The sequence below is a fragment of the Neodiprion lecontei genome, chromosome 3 (assembly GCF_021901455.1).
Source record: "Neodiprion lecontei isolate iyNeoLeco1 chromosome 3, iyNeoLeco1.1, whole genome shotgun sequence".
Classification (NCBI taxonomy): Eukaryota; Metazoa; Arthropoda; class Insecta; order Hymenoptera; family Diprionidae; genus Neodiprion; species Neodiprion lecontei.
The window spans coordinates 24,232,486-24,256,040 of NC_060262.1; the positions used below are offsets into that span (position 1 = coordinate 24,232,486).

General features: G+C 40.7%; 1 protein-coding gene across 2 annotated transcripts in view; it reads left to right on the top strand.

Moving 5' to 3' along the window:
* Positions 1-3,427: 3,427 nt before the first annotated feature.
* The window catches only part of LOC107225916 (TWiK family of potassium channels protein 18-like), a 261,304-nt gene continuing 241,176 nt past the window's right edge, over positions 3,428-23,555 (top strand). For both annotated transcript variants that reach the window (XM_046733944.1, XM_046733943.1), the window contains exon 1: positions 3,428-4,517. The gene's annotated coding sequence lies outside the window, so the exon portion shown is untranslated. The remainder of the gene's footprint in view (positions 4,518-23,555) is intronic.

The following is a 23,555-nucleotide window of genomic DNA, read 5'->3' on the forward strand; positions in this document are numbered from 1 at the left end:
AAACATTAAATTAATTGTCACGTGCTTCCGGAACGATATGTGCTGGGTCACCCTTCTCTTTCATATTTACGTGCTGTCTCGACTCACGGCCACCCTCACCATTCTATTTTCGTACCGTCAACGATGTCATCTTCACCTTCCGTATAATCTATAAAACTATACCGTGGCATATTTTGTTTGTTATGCGGATAATTTGAGTATTTGGACAAAATTAACGCACGACTGGATTGGTTTACCTGAAACACGCCAACCCGCAAGCAATAACCACGATTCACGATCATTGGACGTACTTTTGAACGTTACGTACAAAGTGCAGTTGGATTTGATCACCTTTGAGTGAATATGTGTAAGTCGGATATATAACTTCCATAAGTATGAAGATCATGTGCGATCAATAACTGATGACAGACAAGCTGATATGATTATCAGAATGCTTCGGTAATATCGTCGTCATAGACAGTCCGAGAAAATGAAACCTTTCATCGAATAGTCAAGTATTATGCGAGCAGATCAGCAGCGTCTCTCTCGTTGGTTAAAAATGTACAAAATCGAGCGAAGTTCGTGACCCTGGAATGCGGGCTAGTCAATTCACGAAATTGGAGATAGCAATAAATGCTTTGCTAATTACATACTTTTGCGAATGCCTGGGCAAAGGAGTTAGTTGATAAGGGTCGAGCCCCGGAACAAATTGGCTGCATTCATGGGGGCAGGAGAGAGATGGATGGGGAGAAATGCCGGGATGAGAAAAATTCATCCCTTATCTGCTCGCGTTACGCAGCCTTACAAGTTTTTCACCTGGATACCGTCATGAGCTTGAATTTCACCAAAGTGCCGAAAGCAGATATAGACGCAGTTTTCGAAAGGGTTCGGAATGCTGGTTATACATGCGGCCGTGAGACTACCCTCATCAGGACTGCAGACGCTGTTTCGCTACCAGAGGTTAGTACTCCTCAAATATTTACACTATAGTATGGGAGTGGCAAGGGATCCTCACTAGTACCCTGATACCTGCAGGAGAACGCGTGTAAAATACCCCCCGTTCTTCGGTGTTTAATTATTTAAGACCGAGCGTCTCTCCGAGGACCGTTTCCAGCGATTATGTGAAATAGAATTTTACGCCGGTGTGGAATCCAGGGTCCGAACAGGTTCAGCAGCATCCCCTACTTGTTACGATTAACGGGGATATTTCCAACCTTTCGTTCGAGAAATTTTATCAATGAAAGTTATGCAAGAGACGTTAAAGTTCAAAAGCTTTCCGTTTGCCTTTCTCCAGCGAGATAAGACAACGTCAACGTAATCTTGTCGATGGATTTGTAGAAAAGTCGGAGAAAAGGCGGCTGCGCGAAAATTTCTCCCTTGAAGGATGGTGAATTTTCACTTTTTTTTAGAGTGAAATGAAAGATTCATATTTGATATGCGCGGCAAGAATTAAATAATTATCTTCGGAGTCGTCGTTAATTGAAGCGATGGTTACCGGAGAGACGCATTCACGTGTACTCAAATCTTTCCTAGCAGGGTTCGGTAATTCAAAGAGGTATATACGTGAGTACATACAATACGTTGATTGCAAAGATCAAAGGTTTGAGCTGCAGCCGTAGCCAAAGCCTTGCGAATCAGCTAACCGTGCGAAAAACGGGCACAGCGCACAACCGTGAGCTTTTGTTAAACAAACATAGGAACAAAAATAAATCAAAAAAAAAAATCTTCTGCCAATTCAGGAGTGAACTTTTCTCGGTATATAGAATGTATGTAAATACATTCATGGATGCAGGTAGCTGTATGTATGCACGTATATCCTCGACGTGACGAACGGTACGGGGGCGTAATTCTCTACTTTGTCGAATTGAATCCAACAATAAGAACGCGGAGGATGGAGATTGAAATCATCTCGTAAACTTTTCTACGAGGGTAAGTATGGCCAAACTGAATTCTGTAGTTCTTATCTCCTTTTGCGCTTTACGTATTCTCATACTGTTCTTGTAGATCCAGAACTTAATCGATCTTTCAACTTTCCCAATATGATCCCGCAAAGCGTTACAAGGTTTTCAATCTTATGTATAGCGTGACTTGCGATAAGTTTTATTTTCTCTTCAGCATTTGTTAAACTTGGGTTATAGCCAAGTGAATGTCGTTTATTTTCCGAAAAAATACCACTCGAAACCTTTGTGGAATATCGAGACAATGACTCATGGAAATGATTGAAAACTCGTCAGAATAAAGTTAAATATGTGTAACAGCATAAAAGTATCGATATTTATCACTGTTTCCAACTGTGGGAAATAACACAATCAAACAACTTTAATTCGTTAGTAAAAGCTTACGGTATTAAAAAGACACTGTTGCGATTGTTGACTAAGCGAATTATGCATAAAATAATCAGTTTTATTACGTGTACTTATTTTACTTGTATGTACCTGTACGTACTTGAATATTGTTTTGCTGGATCTGTAAAGTTCATTAAAACATACGTATAAAGAGTTAAAGGTCCGATTTTGTGTCTCAGATCTCACGATTTTGGGTGAACAATGACATAAACTACTGTTTCGGAATGAGATTTTGATATCAAAAGGTCCGACGGATCCCAAAACTCTTGCGAATACATGAAAGGTACCGTAAGGCTGTTCCCGCTGTTCTGTGTCCCAATTCCAACTCGTCTCATTGTCAGATAGAGAATATACCTTGGATATAGCTCGGACGGAGATACTGAGGCTATAACCGATCAGATTTTGGAAACGATCGGTCGAACAGTGTTCAATTTATTCGAAGAACAACATTAAACAAGAATTAAAAATGACATTTTGAGAATGGCGGACCGGATTTCATTGATTTTGGTCTTAATCGAAGTCGGTTTTCTCAGATTAGAACTGATTTAAATCAGTATTTCGTCAATCAGCTCGAAATACATCGCTCGGGAAGTTTTTAGGCTGGCCCGTCAGGATCAGCCAAACAGACCACTTTTTTTCACCGTTTCTCCGTCGCTGCAGAAATTCGCGTCTGAATGTTATGGCAAAAACTTTTTTTGATTGCTTGAGAATATTTTGATAGGTTCTTTCCAGAATTCATCTCTAGAAATTGTTACTTCATCAATGTCCACTTGAAGTAGCAAAAAGTTACTACATTCCGATCCTGCGATATATTTCGACGATTCGAAGGCGCACTAGTTCGTATAAATCTTCTAGCCTTACGACGCAAACTCTCAGGCATGCGAACACTCGAGAAATTTTCCCACGCGAAGACGGGCATGACGATATGATTCCGATCAAACATTTCGATTAATAATTCTATTGTAACACGGGCATCAATCGATCTCTGCGGTCGGCGAAGCTTCGGGGTCGTTCGCTCGCCCCCGGGAAAGCTCGTCGCCTGGGGGGCGGAGCGTGCGGAGTTCAAGTCGAGCTTTCTCTATTCGGCAAACGGCGCCCGAGAAGCGCGTCAGATCGCGAATCCGCGTGCCGTCGTCTCGAATTACCTTCGGTTCTCGTAAGGGTGACTTCGTGCCGGGTTACACTCTACACGTGCAAGTTCGAGAAGCGAGTACCGTTGATATTTTCTCCCTCTACGAGAGGTTCGGGAATTTTTTTTTGGTCAGCATCGTTATTGCAAGACACGAAATTTCGGGGTTCGGATGAGTAAAAAGTTTTATGGAATTCGAGTATAAAGTTGGTATTTCCTGAATATCCAATGCGTGGAATGTCGTTCGCCGAAGTTAGTGAGTTGACGAAAACAAACCGGTAAACAATCGCCGATTACTCTGTGGATGTGGCTGCCGTTGAATCAGAGGCATTTACACGCGATTACGAGTTGGAATTAAAACGAAACGACTGTCGGAGCATACTTCGGTGATTCGGTTGAAATAATACGTTCGAAGGTCGCGCGACACAAGTTGACCGTTCAAGTTACGACGCGTAATTAAGCGGCATTGCTGAAGGGGGTGTTTAAACCGAACAGTCTGCAGTGATCAGCGTGGTTTCAAATAGTGATACAGTGCGCGAATCGGTGCCGCTTGTGTAGGTCGTGAATCGTTTACGCGAAAGGGTGGGAACGGAATGTCAGTGTGGTCGTGGGAAAATAGGGACTCGAATCTATGAACACCGTTAATTGAATCCAACGGTAAATCAGTTCGGTATTAATTGGAACACCGTAACTGAATCTGTTGCTCGAGGCTCGCCGCTATGACTCTTTGGAAGAGAAATTCGTGAATTATCGGTGCGCGGTACACGATTTCGATTGAAATTGATATTCCCGACAGAATCATGCTCCGTTGTTGTTCATTGCCGGCGTGTTGATACGCCAAGGGTAAAAGTTGGCACCGAGGACGAGGAATAGAATCGATTCCAGCATAAGGATATACGGATTCGTGATAAACATCAGTCAAGTGGGTCAGGTGTAAATACCTGAAGCCATCGCGTCAGGTGAAGGAAGGACACTGTGTGATGTATTTTCAAGTGCGAAACTCATGTGTAAATTAGTGATTGGAGAGTTCGGAGATTTCCATACGATTCTGTAACGCGCTAATGGTGAGTCAAATCTTATTCTCTTTCTATAGATTCGTCATTTTCGTCAGTTCCCAAGGGTGTAGCCACAATGTGATCGGTGAATTGTGCGGTGACAAAGTATTGCGCAGCCAATATTGACGGTATTGAAATAATTGCGAACCGCAATTGGCGAGTCAATGTTAAAAGTACTCTTTAAACACGAACTGCACGTCGTGAAACGGTGAGTTTCTCCAAGTAGTGGCAGCAATTACACTCTCACGCCAGGGGCCAAGACTCTCGATCCAAAAGTTTCCGTGTACTAGATTATGTGCCGGAGTTGAAACCCGCTGTGGGATTTTCCGGTACATCGCACGCTGTAAATCCCCTCAAGATTCAGCGGTGGACCTACCTACCTAATTTCATACTCGAGATAGAACAACGCTGGTTTAACTGAAACAATTACGGTTTCCAATTACGGGACACGCGTGCGTTTACGCCGTAGGCTCGACGAGGACTTGGGTCCCGATGAACGTCGTGCAGTATAGTAGACACTGAGAAAGTTCTTCATGCGTTTTGGGCTTGTCTTCCCTCGAGTTACCCGAATTTCAGCATCAAAAATTCATTCCTGCTTTTTGCTTTGATCATGAGGCGCAGAAAGGAAATGCGATGAAAATTGGAAACGGTAGACGTCCGTGTCGAAGGACGACGCTTACCATGAACAAGTAAGGTCCTGCGAAGGCGGGATCGAAATTCGCCACTTACTCAGCCATCCAATATTCATTATTTCACGTAGATATTCTCGGGTGGAGCCCTCTCCAAGTTGTTCGGCCCCTTTCGATCGAGGGATGGTTTCAAATCGCATCAGAAAAGGTTGCGCTGCCAGTATTATAACCGATATAAGCGAGGGCATGAGTTATTTTCGAAAAATGATGCTGGCATTACCATTCGCCTCTCGACGTAGCTTGCTACTTCGGTATGTGAATACAAATTTTCACTGTAAACTACAGTCTTAACATCTTTTTCACCGAGTCGCATACACATGTGTTATATTGAGAATTTTTTATGCACAGCTTCAAGCATCCGCATAGTGCGCAGCGTAAATCTAAAGAGATTCGCGACTTATTTTCGAGCAGAGGCTGAGAGTCATTTCAAACTTTGGCGATAAAATCTCTCAAGGTTACTTCTATGATTCCATTTACTATACTTCAATGTTATAGTGGAGAATATGGGCGAGTGTCTTATCTAAAAAGGAATTCGGTGTTTTTCCATTTTAATACAAGGGCTCAGTGTGCATCAACCACGTTTATCTACTGTCAGATTTTCACTCCAATCACAAACTAGGCGTGAGAATAAAAATTTGTTGAATTAATCTGTCTAATAGTTGATAATGCAGGATCACTAGCAAAATTCACAGTTTCATAGGTTTCTGAAATTTTAGAACTCATAGAAAAATTGATTTACCTGTAATAATCAACTGTACACTTCTGATCCTAGAATATTTTCAAACACCAACTATGCCTTCGATCGATTTACACTCACCAAAATTTGTCATAAAATGATCTCGGAAGTCTATGGTATCTTCACTAACAATAAATAGATCGATACTACTTGGTTAATACTTTGCATACTTCATTTTCCTCTGAGGTACGATGAAAGATGTTCCGGCACCTGCGCCTTTCTATATCTATGTCAAAGAAATGGAATTGATTCTAAGGTTTGAACTACAATTTTCTGGCACGCTGAGTCTTGAGTGTATAGGAAAGGTGCGACCTCACGACGACTTTGAGAACTTGAAGAACTTTAAGTGTTTCAGGAAGCAATTTTTTACGATCAGAGTTACCGGAAAGACCGAGGGCTGCTCTCAACACTTTTTCACCGTAAGAAATCCTCGATCACTTCGAATAATTTTCCTCGAAAGTTATCCCGATCAAACTGCGACCTCAAGTAGCAAACACGACAAGGTCTAATTGCGTTGCATCAAAGTGTGCGTGACCGCGAAAATTATCAAACCTCGAGGGTCGGCCAGGTATTGGCGCGATCCCGCGAGGCCTGTTATTCGAGGCGCCTTCGAGAGTCCGGAAACCAATTTCATCTATTTCCACCAACATCCGAACCTCACGATCTCGGATCTGGTCGATACTCTTTCGTATAATTACCTTGAATCCAAAATATTTCTGACTTTCCATTAGTCATAATTCCCGGGTGGGAAAAACATTCCGGTGTATCCCAAGAACATTTCTGAAGTTCAACAATATTTTCTCGTCTTTCCTTTTCAGTGTATCCATGAAATACAATCTTAAATATTCAGCAATCCGCATGGCTGCATTCATCTTCAAACTCGAATCGTGATTTCACCAACCCTAAATATGGCACATTTCATGGTCACGTAGTAGGTCAATTAACCGAAATGATATCCGGCACTTGGACCACAACCCAAGCACGATATCGTTTCATCGAAGGTTTGCGGTTGTTATCTGACGAGCAGCTTTAGGGAGGGTGGATCAAGGGATAGCCGTCTATCGAAATTAATTTCGTTGGGTAACGACGCCTCGCCCCGGATCGTGAATTCTCGAAGGGAGTACGGCGAAGCACTAACAGCATCGTACGCGACAAAGAATGCGTAGAATCCCCTTCAAAAAACGGCGATTCCGGGGCTAATTCCTCGTGCACGAAGGGAGAGGGGGAATAAATATTTACACTCCTTGTTGGAGCTTCGCGTTCGTTTATGGTGAGGCGATGGGGGCGCCAACTTTCATCCCCGTGAATTTCGAAAGTTCAAATATATGAAGCTGGGGATGACATGTGAGAGCTTAGAGAAGAGCGGGGAACATTTACATATGTAAAATGTATGTAACCCACCGGCCTGCTTCGTTTTATCGTTAGAGATACAGCGGGACTTAATCCCATATCAATACCGACTTGAGTGACACTCGAAGGCATTCGATTTCGACCCATTGAAATTGAAGTATCCGGGTTATATTGAAAATTCTGTCGAAAATTATCCGATCCGCTTTTGCAAACAGAATCGGCCGGTTCTGCGGCACGTTCTCGCATCGAGTATTTCCCAGTATTTTCATCAAAAACAACCCGAAATATTATACGTTCAGCCCGTATGGCGTACCCTGAGGAATTTCCAGTTGTGGTTACTGCACGGTACTTTAGAGTTTGAATTTTTTACCATAGCCGGAAAATAAAGTTCTGGGTAAAAAATCGAAGTGTGTTTTTTAACTTTCAGTAGAAATTCGTTACGTTTTGCTATTATTTTTTTAGATCATGGTTGCTCCTATTACATTATTTTCAACAAGTTGATTTGATAATAATTTGATGTGGGTTGAACATTACATTGACGGTGACGTCTTATTTCATTTAAAGAACTTATAGCAAATTCAACGAACAGATTTAATATTGCGATATAAAGAAAATGTAGTATTGACAATTATAATCATACTTACTACCACATTTTTTTGATTCTAATAATATTTTATTGCTATGATATCGAATTTACTAGTATTTTAACGAATGAAATCGTTCTCAGTACGGAGAGGATAAGCACCGAAGGTTTTGTTTTTGCAATGGCATAAATTTAGGGTGATTAATACGGTCATCACAGTTGCCATAAACGGTAACCGAAACCGTAAAGGATATTATATAAAACGCGATAGATGATTTGAGTTCGATAATGTGGCGTATTTTGCAGTTTGTTATAAACAATTGCCACTTACGTATTCTTGGTGCTCTTCACTATTTACGAGAAAGTTATCCATCTTTCCTTCACAGCGAATTATTGGAAACACAAAAACAAGCCTTTTAGAAAATTTAACCATGACTATTCAAACTGTAATTCCAATATAATAATTTCAAAGGTCATCTTTATAGAACAGCAAACTTCTCTCAGACATCAAAATCAAGCTGATTAGCTCATTTTATTTAATATTAAAGCGAGTTCCATTTCGTATAATTTTCAAGTAACTATAGGTTACAGAAAAATGTTGACAAGGGTCGACATAGATTACATTCAGTATGTTATAAAGTCACTGAAAAATTTTGAGATAATTTTTAGGAAGGTAGTTTGAAAATTGATGTAAAATGGCTCATTCGTATAGGAGGAAATTGTTACCAGAAAATTATTCATCAATTCTTCATTAACAGACGGTTTTGTGACATTTGTCAGGTAAAATTTGCATCCGCGTGTCGATAAAAGTCTAAAGAATTGTAAAATCTTGTTCCTCTACAATTTGCAATCCAAGCATTTATGCATATGCGAAAGATAAATGAATTCTTTTGATGGAAAACTCGGTTTTTTAGGCTGACTTCAGTAATGCCGTTTAAGTGATTGAGAATTTGAATTTTCGTCTCGTTTTTTTCCAGAAGTTTAAACGCAACTGGAGATTTTTGCCTCAATATTATAGTTCTCAGCGACATGACAGAGTGGCAGTAATTAATTTCAGACAGCTTGTAGCTGGGGAAATTTCTGAAAATAAACGGCGATAGTTCGTCAAAGTCTTGCTCTTGGAGAGAAAATCGGAGGGAGCGAACGAAGGCCGTTGAGAAGCACAGGAATAATAAATCTTAAAAATAAATGCGCTTTCCGTTCGTTCTTTCTTTTCTTTCGGTTTTTTTTCACGCCTCGTATTTTTTTCCACCTTTCTTTCTTCGGTTTTTATATAGGCAGGAGGTATAATATGCAGATTTTAGCACCACACTACAAGCAACGCACACACCCAAACACGATCAATATTTAGCGTTACCCTGAAAATTCACAGATTCGTACGTACAGAAACGCGAAATAGAAGGCTCGTGTATGCTTGCAGGGATTTCAATATAAAATGCCGGATTGTCTGAGAGTTTTCGAATTTCACCGAACTCACAAAAACACATTTGTCATCCAAGAATGTACGTACGTCTATAAATATGCCCGCGATGAGTTTTCTTCCATAATAATAATAAGAAGAAAGTAATTATTCATCCACGGGTTTTTCCTCGTTCAACATCTTGGATCTATGCTGGGTCGAACTCCAACAAATCTCAGAGCGATCGTTTAGTCTCCAATTTATAGCTAATTGTAAACCAAATCGCAGGCAATATTCGTACTTTCACATCCAAGCTCTTCCTGCAATTACAAGTTTTTGAAAAAAGTTTTAACAATAATTTTCGGCGAGATAAATCCTTAGCCTTCGATCGGCAGAGCCAGCAACTTTCTTGCCCAAAATTCAACTGGCAGAAAAATATTAATAACAAGTAGAAAAACGGGATTTCGAAATAATAACCGATCAGTCTGAGAAGTTTAAGTGATAAACCTTTGTCAGTAAAAAGTTTAGAGAGACGTACTCGTTATCGAGTGACAAAAAAGTTCGTTTTAGAAATAAAATGTCGGATTGGCACATCGTAGACACGAAGAAGGTCGAACTGTACATTTCGGGAAATAGGTTGAAATTTGGCGAAAGAAAAGAGAAGCGTGCATCCCCCGCTAATTTGCAAATAGTTCCCACCGGGTGTGATAAGTTTGTTTAATTTTCTCGTTTCTTGTCTCGACCATTCTCCGGGTTTCAGGTCTTCCACTTTGCTTCCGTCGTCTGTTTTTCTCGCTCTCCGCCCGCCGACCAATCGTCGAAATCCACCGTTTCTCACCCAGGGAAGGAATGCGAACATCCCCCGCGTATAACTGATGAATATTCTAATCACGTCGTCCCCGGGAAAGGGAATAAAAACCATCCCGCGTTAGTTAATTTGATTGGCTCCCGTGTAACCTGTACGAACCTTTAATTAAAAACACCGAATTTATCCGCTGGTTAACGCCGATCGAGCCTGCCTTGGCAGATGTAAGATTAATCGCGTATCGATCTTTCCAACTCCTTTCAAATTGTAATTCAAACTCGGTTTTTAAAACTGATTATCGCGGTGTGCATATTTCTTTGAAAAGTCCTCCGCACTGAATAAAATTTCGCATATTGTGTTAATTACGATAACTTTTCCACTAAAATAGGTATCGTCACGATAACAGTTTGAATATTGTTGGAAGTACAGAAAAATTTAACGGGTACAGGTAACCGTCGAATCTAATGCAAATTATCAGTACTACATTTTTTGGTCATCGCAACGTTGAATCTGTATATTTTACTGGGATTTTTCAATAAAATTTACCGTCGCACCAACATTGAGTAATCGCTATTAGTTACAAGAAGGTACAACCGAATTATCGCGATCGAAAAGAATACTAGATTTTCTAGTTACAGGTACAAGACTCATTTTTATTTTGGACTCAGAATTATATGTTTCAGTTATTTGGTATTTGTGTAGTTGTATAGATTTTCCAAAAGTTCCCGTTTTTCATTAAATCTTCGTACTTTCGCGTTCGATGGTCGGATTTCAATTTATTTTCGAATACATCTGAAATTATCGCTATTTCATTACCGCCCCGTCACACTGTCGCGATTGTTAATTGTGCTCTCAGCTCGATTGACACGTTCGCTGAGTAATTAACAAAGTTTTATTTAATTACCCGGCTGTTGTGTTGCAAATTTTTGATCAATGAAAAGCCCATGCCTGGGCAAGCAGAAATTAAATCCCTCTCGATGTGAATTCGATATTCCGTAAAGTACGTCCTAATGCACAAAATGTTCGAAAATGGTTTGCACTCAGTATTTTAATATAGGCTCTGTCGAAAAAAATACCATTCATGTAGATGTCGATAAGCAGTTTGAGTGCAAGAGCTTGCAAAATTACAACAATCACATATTTGGACACGCGAGTTGCCGCAGATTCGACATTTACGCTTTCTGCGTACTTTAAATCGCGAGTAAAGGGTAAGATTGTTCAAATTTCACGAAAAAAATTCCAGAGGTCGCAGAGACAAAGAGCGAACATTTTTTTCACGTGTAGGTAATTCAAGCCGAGCGCATATGCAAGAGACACGTGCAAATTCCGCAATTAATTCGTGCTTTGAAATGTTCCCAAGGTCGGGATTTGCCTGAAGAGAGTTTAATTAAAAATTGCAAGCCCTCAGATTTTCTTGCAGTGTTCCGTAATCGTCTTTTTCGGTTACCTAAACGCTGCTCAGAATACAGGGATGCTCGAAAATATGGAAATGCGTTAGCAATTAACCTTCTCCCTGCAAAACCGGAACACGTTCGGTCTCAGCTCGGCTTAGGCAATCTCAGCCGATAGCTTAGCACAGAGTTAAGCGTAGGTCAAGTCGGTGCGACGTTAACTTGCGTTGGCTTAGGTTGGGTGGAGTAAGATTAGATCAGTCTCGGCTCTTGCCCCTTAGGCAGTGCAATAAAAAATTTCAAATCTCGGACCCACGTCAAGTCCGGAAATATACAGGTGAAAATAATTTGTTCAACTATTCAGAGTTCAAAATCTCATAGTAACAGATTTGATGCGTTGAAAGTAACGCCAAACGAAGGTTGACGTTAAATTTTGTGTTTACTTTTTATATTGACTGTTGCAGAAAGTGTCGAACGGTGTTTTATAAGAATTTTCACTGAAAAATAAAAACAAAAAAATTTGACTATGTTGTGTATTTATTGAGCTTCTACGAGCCAGTTAAGAAATAGCAATCACAAAACTCTTAATTTTTTTCGCGAATAGCGATTAAGGTACGCTAGGAAAAATTTAATTTGCTACGGTTTATAGAAAATTCTTGTAGTATCTTTAGAAAAACAATTAAAATAGTATTGGAGTTACAAGAAAATGTCGTACAAGTAGCAATTCAGTTTGATTATCTAGTTATTAATACTATATTACTTCTAAAATTCATTTTTTACTTACAGAGAAGGATGTTTTTTAGTTACGGTTAAAAAATTAAACATAGTCCAGGTATGCATGGTAAACGCAACTGGAAATTTTGCTATGTGTAGCAGCTGATCCGCGTTCACGATTCCGTGAAATTTCAATTCAAGTTTTAAAGTTCCTTGCAATATGTTATCGGGACGGGATGGAGGAAGTTTTTATCAAAGATCTCCACCATTATTGCTCTTCATGTAACTAAAAACACGAATCGGCTGAGAAATATTCGAAGCAGCATGAAACTGTCACTCGAGGATTCAATGCTTTTACCCACCATGTGGGTTAAAACGCGAAAAGGATAGGGAGGAAAGTTAATGCGTCGATAAGAATTTCGAGGGTAAGAAATTCAACGCGTGTGAAATGGCAATTCGGTGGCCTATCTAAAATCAGATACCATGAGATATCAATCCTTGCGATTTTCTTTCGCAATTTAATCTCCGGCGCGTGTGTAATCAAAAACATTTTCGAATCCAGTTGAGGGTGAAAATGCAGAAGGATTAGAGACTGGAGGGATAGCAATATGAAATTTTTAAAAACGCAAGATTCTACTCTACAAACCGCGGAACAGTAAATTCTGACAATTCCAAATTTTGGTTTTTCGACACTTCGACTTTACAAATTGCAGGACTCGATGAAATAGGGGGAAATCGCGTGTTTGAAAATTCGATATCGTGGTTTCCATATTCCGATTATATCTCGATCTTTCGAATTCCACGACCCTGACATTTCTCGTCACAGAAATCGGGTGACAGGAATCGTGAAAACGGGAGCGCGAAAGGGCGACGAGGTTTTCTCTGGGGTGCCGTCGGCGCCCGCGGCGACAAACAGGGGCTGAAAACACACGATCATTGTAGTTCCTCGTCGGAGGTAGAGACTGCGGTTGACACTGTCCGCGTAATCATCGCCGCGACACTTCCGACAAGCTGCCGGTGGCTTCAACCCGCGGGAGACAAAGCGAGCACCTCTTTTCACCCTCGGTTACGCGGGGTAACAAGGCGCCTCCTTAAATTCTTAAGCAGGTAACTTACTTGCAGGTGAACCAGACCGTGAATTTCTCTCGCGCTCCTCGTCGAGTCTACAATAATTATTGAAACGAGTGTTCCTCGGAGTTTTTACCCAGTTGTTACTCGTCCCGAAAAGTCCGTGATTCGTACTTCATTCGCCGAATTCGTGCCTAGTGCGAAGTTCAGATCAATGAAGCCAGGTTGTCACGCATCTTCAGCAGCCAAAGGCTTCCGCAAAGTTTTCAACGTTTCACTCCTCACACGCACTCACAGAGATTGCTTTTACTAAAAAACTAAAGAGAGCCCTTTGGGTTTGATTACTGCAGACTGCCCATCAAACTACATCGACTTCCCTTTAACTGATGCCCAATTAATCAACTTCCTCCTAATTCTTTGAGCGGCTAACTCCGTCTCGGGAGGACGATACAGTCAGACTTTACCGACCGAGTGAAATTTTACTCTCTTTTTTTACTATGCTGCAAAGCGTACTCAGCACTGATGTGAAAATGCAGCAGTCAGCGTAATCCGGGTGAACAATTATCGAAAAATCGAGTAGATCCCGTTAAACCGGGTCAATCAGCTTCACTGTTGACTCGGAATCCACTGTGTCAACTCCTCGACACGACCTTCTATTTGAACGGAGGGGAAATAATGACAAATCATTACGGTTTCGTGGTTTTCTACTGCGCGCACTCCGTTCTCGCTGAAGGTTTCTCGGGTACGTGAAAATTAAAATCATCGGGATGAAGTTACGAGCAAAAATTTTAAATACCTAATTCTTTGAGTTCCAACCGGCCTCCAGTGCATACCAATACGGATACAATGGAGCAGTAAATCGAAGCGTAAAGAGGAGTCGTCGAAGCAAAATATCCATCCTCTCGCAGTATGTTCTAAAAGATGATCGTATCGATCACGCGAAGAAAAATATAACTCGGGGGGGAAAGTAAGCCGAAAATTAATTGTTCGAAGTGCAAGACACGGTTTCTCCGAGCCCCGTTGTACCAAAGTGGAAAACAGTGTTTGTTCAGAGATACGGCAAAGTAAGCAGACTCCGTACATACTTGTTAATATCATTGTTATCATTTTGCTCGTTTCGGCTGACTGTGGAGGAGTCTTGCAGAACACACTGACGTATCGGGCGAATAACGTTGTACCGGATGAATTAAGAAGAGGAGAGAAAAGCCGAGCTGCTTGCACATGTTTCCAGCAGTCTATTGAGCTTCGGGATTTTTTCAGGTATTTATCTAATTACGTGCTCTGACTCCAGAAGAAATAATTTCAAAGATGAATACGCAACGATTAAGAGAGGTGGCGAATTCTACGACCTCGTGATCGACTTTGAAATGAATTTCTCAAATCAAAAACATCAATACATGCATTACTTGAATAATTAATTTCCCATTAAAGCTTTATTCTTTTTTGCACGAGGTATACCAACAGAAATAAATATCGAGACGATTTCCACGTGCTGAATTCAATCTGTATAATTTAGCCAGTTGTAACCGTAATTCAGTTGCCAGGTTGCCTGCAGGTTAATGAGTATGAATCTACTTTCCGACAGCTTTCATTTAGCAGGTCTTCGTTTAAGGATCTGTTTGCAAGCGTGAATGCGATGGTACGAATTTACGTAGGTAACAAATGGAGGGTATAATAAGAAAGAGGTGAAATCTGTTGGTTTTTATGGTTATTTTTTTTTGTGACGCAGTAACGGCTCACCCTTGTTCCCCGGTAATAAAATCAAGTCAGCAAAGAGAGAGAGAGAGAGAGGGAGAGAGAGAGAGAGAGAGAGAGAGAGAGAAAGTCCTACGTAGGTAGGAACGAAAAGTTCAAAAGTCGCACTTTAAATTGTACTAGCAATAAAACTCGCGGAAGTAGAAACGGCCGAACGAAAGCTCAAGATTCAGTTCGGGTCGCACCCAAACCCGAATCCCTGCAACCCTATCGCCACTCTCAATCTTCGTCGCTCGCCTCGACAGTGGTCCCTCTACATTTGTTTTCGCCTTTCTTTTTAAGCTCCGCGTTCGTGTACCGTCAACGGTTCCGCTCGTCCTCGAAAGCTCAGCAGCACGGAGAAGCGCGCCTCTAAACACTTTACGCGATTCCGTTTGACTCAGACGAGCGCAAATCGGTTGAAATTGTTTTTACATAATGTAAGCAAACATGTTTTTGAACTCGGCTCTCTCTTTCTCTCAAAGACGACGTCTGCTCTGTTGCTCGACAGAAGCGACTAACCGTACAGACTCTACCGCAAATAACTTTATCCTTTTGTTTTCCTCGATTATTATCATTGTTTTCTTGTCTTTTGTATTCACTTTTTATTAACATTCTTATTGTTAGTCGCCGCAGTCACCAAACATTGTCGCCAATATCACAGTAATCGTATTTTGGAACAGGCAGATGGATCCCCAGACAGTTTACTATTTCCGCGTGTGTTCGTACCCTGCACGGTTAGAAAAAAAATGTCCCAGCAGGTTCGCTCAAGTTTTTGGGTGGATTTGAACATTTTTTAATGTACTACTAAGTGAAAAAAAAAAGTATAAAGTACAAATTAAATGTTGACGTGACAATTTAAATGTCAAAACTACAATAATTTTTGTCATATTTACTAAGAGAAATGTAACAAATAACACAAACATAAAGTCGACCTGCTGGCACATTATGTTTGATTAAATTTTTTTTACAGTTTAAAATAAGTGTCCCAGGGGCGTATTAATAAGACTGACAAACACTGGTGTACAGACTACATCCAAGGTACATCGCGCCGAAATGCCGTTATTGTCTTGCCAAATGCGGTGCGAATGCCTGTCCAAGAAAGCAGAGTCAGACTCACCTGGCCTGGGTCTTTTCTCCTTTCCAAATGTTTGGAAATTCCCATTTGTCAGCCTAGCCTTTTCTTCGGAAATTATTTTAAACTGCACGATAAATGTAAAAACAGAATATTCCGGCACGCAGGACCGAAGAGCCTGATACTCGTTACGTTATGCGGAAAAATGTCGATATCTATCGTCAGACACGGTTGAAGAAAATGTTGAGTCTTCGGTACGCGAAGAAACCGTAGGTAAAAACATTAAGCTCTGGATGACGAATGTTTGTTTGGAGAAGGGTTTCCGCCGCGGGTTTAACGGACAGTGATGGGTATTATATCGGATGAAACGCGATCTCGCCTAACGAATATTAATTGCAGCTGTGAAAATGATGATTGTATATAAAAGTCGGTTGCCTAAATGAGTTTGACGTTAGAATGGAAAGCCACGGCAGCTGGAAAGAATTGGACGGTGCAGAATGGAAAGACGGCAAAGGCAAAGATAAATTGAGATCAGAAGATGGATTTTAATTAAAAAACTTTATCTGCGCTCTGCTTCATTCAAACTGTCTTAAGATAGACTCGGAGTATGCCGTAGGCGGGTTATTAAGTGCCGGATAATTATATTATAAGATGTACTTACGAGGCCGTACTAAACCATCGCGTTAAACACGAAAATTCGTACGTTTGGAGAATAATTTTTGTCGAATACTACGCTGTTGTGTGTAACAATGAAATCAAACCCAATGATAAAAATCGTGAACTAATAGTATATGGTATTACGAGTTTGGAAAATAAGCAATTTCAGATGAGTGTGAAGTTTGTTAAAGTGCTGCAATCGCTATTTATTCCATCATCTCTGAAGGAAAGTTTGATTTGAGAAGCACGGTAAGTATAACTGACAACGCGTAAAATTAGGGTTAGGTAACTTACGTTCAATTACACAGTGCGTAAGTTTGAGTAATTCGGAAGTGCGCGCGCGCGCAAAGAAAAGTCCTAGCGTTTAAAATGCATCGTTTGAATTGTGCGCATGCGCCAACGCTGGCTTACCGAACTGATGGAAAACGGGGCAATCTGCGCACGCTTCACAGAAAAGTGTTCCGCAAAAATTTTATTTCACTAGTGTCAGTACATTTATTTTTCCAATGTTTAAGCAGTGCACCTTGAGTCTTGTGAACGAGATAGTCGTTTCGGCAGGAAACACTTTGATGGGTCAGGAAAGGATGTATAATTGAGTGGTTATACTAGTAATTAGCACAACTAGGAGACGGTATCTCGAAACTTGAAGGGTAACTTGCGCCAACGGAATATAGAAGGAAACTACACGTGTACTCGGGCTGCGGGTAGAAATCCCGACAAATTAATTACTAACAAAGTGTGACAAGTCTGTCTGGCACAGGGAATTATTTTCGAATATAATTAACGTGCCGAATCAATCTCATCTGCTAACCGAACAAATATTCCGCACGAGAATTAATTAACAAATACGATAATAATTGCATGAGAGATGCGCAACTCTCGTCGTTATGGTAAATCGTTATCTCTTCACCGTATAATGACAATGTGGTTAAATTTTCACTCGCGAACACATCGAGTTCGTCTTGAATTGTAACAGCATTTGCCACTTTTGATCCTGTTTATCAACTCACCTGAATAACGAAAATTGTATTCAAACGCTCGCCAAATTGCAGATGATCAGTTGTTTCTCAGTTTTCAACCTCAAACAGTTTTACACGTCTTCAATTATGTAAAATTGCAAAGCGAGTTCAATTTTTTTTTACTAGCTATATGCATCGGAGATAATTGAATGAGAGACGAAAAGGATCCTCGAATGAAAAGAGTCATTAATTTAATTTTTGTTTGATTGTATAATGTTGTAAGGTTTCACAAAACACTTTTTGCAGAATTATAAATTCGACAAAAATTAGTTTTCTAATAATAGCTCGATGAACGATATTACTGTTTGCCGTAAGCGCATTCTATGAAATTTACGCAGAAAGATCTTTCCAAAAAGAACAAAATTCAAAAATAGGCAACCCAAGGAATTAGATTTAAAAAGTCGGAGAGTCAAAAAACAGTTAGCAGGAGAAGAAAAATTTCCTTTTCGTGTTTTATTCAAATTTCCAAATTAAATGCACGCTCGCTTTTGCACCAGACTGAAAAATTTTGTTTAAAATTTACTGCGCAGATTTCATCAAACAATTATATTACAATTACTGGAAACTTTATTTTTACTTCATCCATTACGAAACTTTGTAAATCTTGTTTTTCTGCGATGCCCTACGACGCACAAACGTGAAAATGAAAGTGAAAATTGCGGAGCGCATGGCCAAATTGTAATGGTCTGGAATGTCCCATATATAATGGGTCTCTAAATTCTGTACTTATCTTGTGTCCGGTGTCCACGTAGTAGAATGTTTTCGTTTAGGAGAACAAAACGAGGTACGATGCGAAGGGGACGCAAAGAGGGCCGAAGGACAACGAAAACGATGGAAGTTAGGTTCGTACGAATGAATTGAATAATTTAGCGGATGGGATGTAGGGATAATGCGCGTAAGCCCGAATGTGTCCCAAGAAAATCCTCGAGAAATCTAGGGACGGAAATGTATGGAATTGTACTTTTCGTCCAGCAAAGAAAGGTCAGACATACGCATGCGGTTTCACATTTTCCTTCTTTCATTCGGTGAACGAATGTATTACCAGACCTTGTACGTCATCTGGTTGTGCAAAATCTAATTTCGTCAATTTTTTCTTTTCATAATCCACTATTTCTCCACATTCAAGTTACCGGTAATCTTACTCGGGCATCACGAAGCGTCATTTTATTTTTATCCGAACACGTGAAATGATTTTCGGAAAAAAATTGATGTCCAAATGAATTGAAATAGCGATAATTTAGGGCTTGAAAAGCGACTAAAATTGTTGCGATAGTTTCCACTGATTTCCAATCTCTTGCGATGTGAAAAACAGCGGAAAAAACTGGCTCGTAAACACGAAGGTAACGTTCACAATCAGAGGATAAAGTGTATCTTTTCTTAGGTTGCGCTGATTTTATGAGACGAAGCACTTTCTAGTACCTCTCGTTATGACGATCGTAGAATCGAACGATACTACTACTCGTGTCTTGCCGCTGTGTCATGCTTATGGAACGAATACCGTCCGACGGAAGAAAAAATGTAATCGCCACTTTTATCGTTGCGCTGCTACGCCCGGCGTTACGTTTTTCTCGTATTATTACATTGACATAATATAATGACATTGATATAATGTTCACATCCTCACTTAAATCTCAACTCCTGATGATCTGGTCACACCACGAAAAGGTCAAGGATTCGAACCACGAAGACGATGAATTTATACAACTAATCCGAAAGCTTTTATCCTATTTCTATATTTTGAATTTCAAGCACCAGCCGACACTGTTCTCGTCTTGAAGAAAACAACTTATTGTTGACTCACCGATACGGCAGCAGGTGGTTTAAAAAATAGCTAGTCGATCGCTGTGTGTACGCAGCTGCAAGGAATTCAATATTTGCGAAGCAATATAGCCCCGTATGTGGCGTCAGCCTGGCCGCAGCTTTCTCAGCAGAAGCTCAGGTGTCACAAGCAATTGAAATCAATCGCACCGTGACGTCTGCCAACTCTTGTCACGACCGATTTGCACCGTAACCCTTAAGCGGTGAGCTTGCGGGCTTCTAACTCTGCTGCAACTTTTCACCGCGAATGGCGCCACTTTTGTCAATTCAAATTTAATCACGCGGCAAACCTTTCACGCCGTTAAATAACGAGAATACATCGATATTGCCAACGGACAGCCCGCTGGCGTTTGATTGATAGTTCCACGCATTCGCCCTCGTTGAAAATTCCCTTTCCTTACTCCTGGTTTCAAACGCAGCGTGATGATCTTGACGAGGGTCATCGCTACCGACAGATTGGAAGGCTTTGATTCTGATCATGCTGTCATATCAATGATGTCAGGATTTCAAACCTTCGAGATGAGTGCACTTGGCATGAGCCTCGAGATTATTACTTTTTAACGGTCGAAGAGACGTTGCAGCGTCATACGCGGACAACGCTTTTGCGCGACAAGATTAAATGGTTTGATTGTTGTAATGATTGGGTACTGATATTTGGTATTGACTATAATTGATGTATTTTAATAACGCTTAGCTCTAAGTCCAACAAATGGATAGAGAATGAATGAAAAAATAATAAAGATTGAATGATGTTTTTAAGTTGAAAGACCCAAGATTTTTGTAGGTGTTAATAAAAGTCATAAGCTCTAATAAAAATTTTCGATGGTTAGCTTGAACATTCCGTCACTGAATGTGGATGCTAGTTTTCAGTTCGTAAAAAGTCTTAACTAAAGACTCTTGAAAGAAAAGGAGAAGGGTCGTAAATAAAGGTAAAAGGGTTTGGAGGCACGGATCACGAACTGCGGACAATGTTCACCCAATGTCACGTAAAAAGTACGGTCGAAATGAAACGATACATGCGAAATGATTTACAGCTTTTTGTTTTATGTCTAGAAGCTAGACTTGGCACGTGAAATGAGAATTACAAACCATTGATGAATCTAACATCAACAAAAATGAGGCATAATTATTATAATTGAAATAAGCAGGGTATACCACGCAACAAATCTATCGGTTTTGGTAACCTTACAATTAGCGTAGCAGTTGTAATTATATTTTATCGCGTGTAATTTGAAGTCATAGACACAAGTGTACTGAAATATTTCAAGATCTACACAAATACTAATTTTCAAACAACAAGGTGTACCTAGTATCAACAACTCTTGGACCAAAACTTGCTCAAAGTCAAATTTTGCTCACGAATATCGACGATTTGACGAGATCAGAAATCAAGTTAATTATAGAAGCAAATGGTACAGTGATCAGAAAAGGTGCATTAATTCTGCATCAACGACCTCATAGGTCGTTTACCTATATCCGTTAGAGTGCATCGCGACAGTTACCGTGGAAAGTTGTAGACTTAGAGCCAATTCTTTATTGACCATTCTTCGAAGTTTGTCGAAGAACTCGTCCATAATTCGGTTCCTGTTCCAAACTTGGATGCGAATTAACCGACACGTACGATGCTGTCATGTCGCATGGGAATTGGAGTAATCAACTCCTTTCACGCCCGACAGTAGGTAATGAAATAGTCAACACTGTCGACGTGCTGAGCTGCAGCTAATTCTCCCCAGAATTTGTATTGCGATATTCATGGAGCTTATCCGAAGCCAGTGCGAAGGGTCGTGACGCGAGTTGTGTTGGCGTGTACCGAGCTGGGGAGTTTATATGGATCGATCGGAAAAAAGGGTTGCTCAAAACGAGCGCAAACAAGAAGATATCCGTCCGTCCACCGGCACTACGGTTCATGCAATTTCAACGCGACGACGCATCTTGGCGATTGTCTTGCCGCACCCTTCGTTGATTAAGTCATCAGCCGGTTTTCTAGTCCATTCAGTTCCGTGGGACGCGATGAGAGACGATCCCCACGTCAGTGTCTGCGGGAGCTCCGGGAGTAAGAAAAACAGCCGGCGAGAAAACACCAAGAGCTTTCCACTTCCACCACCAATTTCGTTTCGTCTTCCCCGCGCATCTACACGTGTATTCTTCATACCTACATTATTCTCGGCTTCCTGCTGTGGCGGTGATTCTCTCCGGAGGAAAATTATTTTCATTCCGTCATGCGTATTGTATACGGTAAGGTATTTCTGCAAATGGGGCTCTGGAAACGAAACGGCTCTCTTATGCCACCCTACAAACCGACCTTTTCAACGAGTAATTCTACTCTGCTTAAAATTTCAAAGCATTTCCTCCTTGTCACCGAGACTTTTCACGATTATTTACGAACCTATACATGTAGGTACGTGTACGTACAAAGCGCGTTCCTTTTTCTTCTGACTTTGAATTACCTCCGACTCATTGTATACGGTATATAACACAGATTCCGAACATTACGAAAAAGGGAACGGATGTAAGATTGTCACGGGTGTTTTTCTCGAACCGAAATTCCTGCTTCACATCTCGTTCTTTCGGTTCTTGGAGTAGATTTACCCAATAGGCCGGAAGCAAGTCGTCCTCCGTGTTTTCCTCACGCTCGCTCGGACTATACTTTATACTACGAGTTGTTTTCTATCTTTATTCTTCGGCTCCCTTCTTTCCTGTGTTTGAGGGTGCAATCAGGTGTGTGAAACCGAATTGACATTCTAGCGTTGGTTTCACGTGTTTCAAGCTCTGCACCTAGCTCTCGGCCTTCATCGGCAACGTTCCGATTACGTTCACACGGTTATTTCGTGACTCTCGTTTCCGTCCCAGCTTCAGAAATCAGGAAAACTGTTTCTTTAGCTTCATCTTGGCGCGGAACGTCACGCATGTCAAATATTTCAATCAGTTCCTCAACCGTGAACCAGATTTCCCTCGCATCGAAGTATGTACGCATTTTCAAACCACTGTATGCAGCACTTACACGGAAATGTCGAGCTTGTAACATTTTTTCATTAAAACCGCTTTCTCACTCGAGCGTTACACCAACCTGAAATAATTTTCCACCAAGAGATCTTTCCACATTTTAAACGTATTCTTGCTGAGTCTGTTCGAACTGAGGTCAGTCGCATGTACGGCTTTGCATGAAAAAGAAAAACACCAATTTTTCGCACGGTGGGTTGAGCGACGTTAACCGGTCATGTGCTTTCCAATCTTTTAAAACTTCTTCAAAAGCGTTGCAGCTCGTAAATGACAGGTATATTTTATCTAAACTGAATTCTATTCCACCTTGTAGGTGTTAAATATGACTGGACCAGTATGTTTGTAGCAGTATGCTTTTTTCACGTTCTCATGACACGGACATTTTCTGCTGACGTATTTTATTTATCTTCTGCATCAGGATGAAACGGACTCATTCTTTTCTACGCTTGCAACAGAACTAAGTGTTGGTACAGGTAGTAAATAGTTCGCAATATTAAATGGAAATCTCGCGATATAACTTGAACTCTGCAAATTAAACATTATAATTATTGTCCAAGCACTGAAGCAACTTGAGTCCGAGTTTAATTTTATCTCTTCTTGTCGGGGCTAATAGGGACTACTCTGGGTTATAATTAAAGGTGCTTAGTGGTGGCGAGAGTAGTCGTGGTTTAAGACCGACCAAGTGACGCGAAGTATCTCTTGTCTTCATGGCTCGAGGGGAATGTGCGCTTGAAAATGCACCCGGTGACCCCGCAAGTGACATCATTGCTTGACCCAGCCGTTTCCTCTGTTTCACCCCTTCATAATGCAAGCTTGTATCACACCGAGATTAGCGGCTGAAATAAAATGCCGTCCAATTATGCGCATGCAATTATGTGCGTGCATAATGAAATACGACAACCGGTATTGCCTGCTTCTAACGGTACATTTGTTGCAGTAACAGTAATTAACATGACAGTATTAATTTTTTACCAAAACATAAAAATTCTGAGTAATCAACAACTCGAGA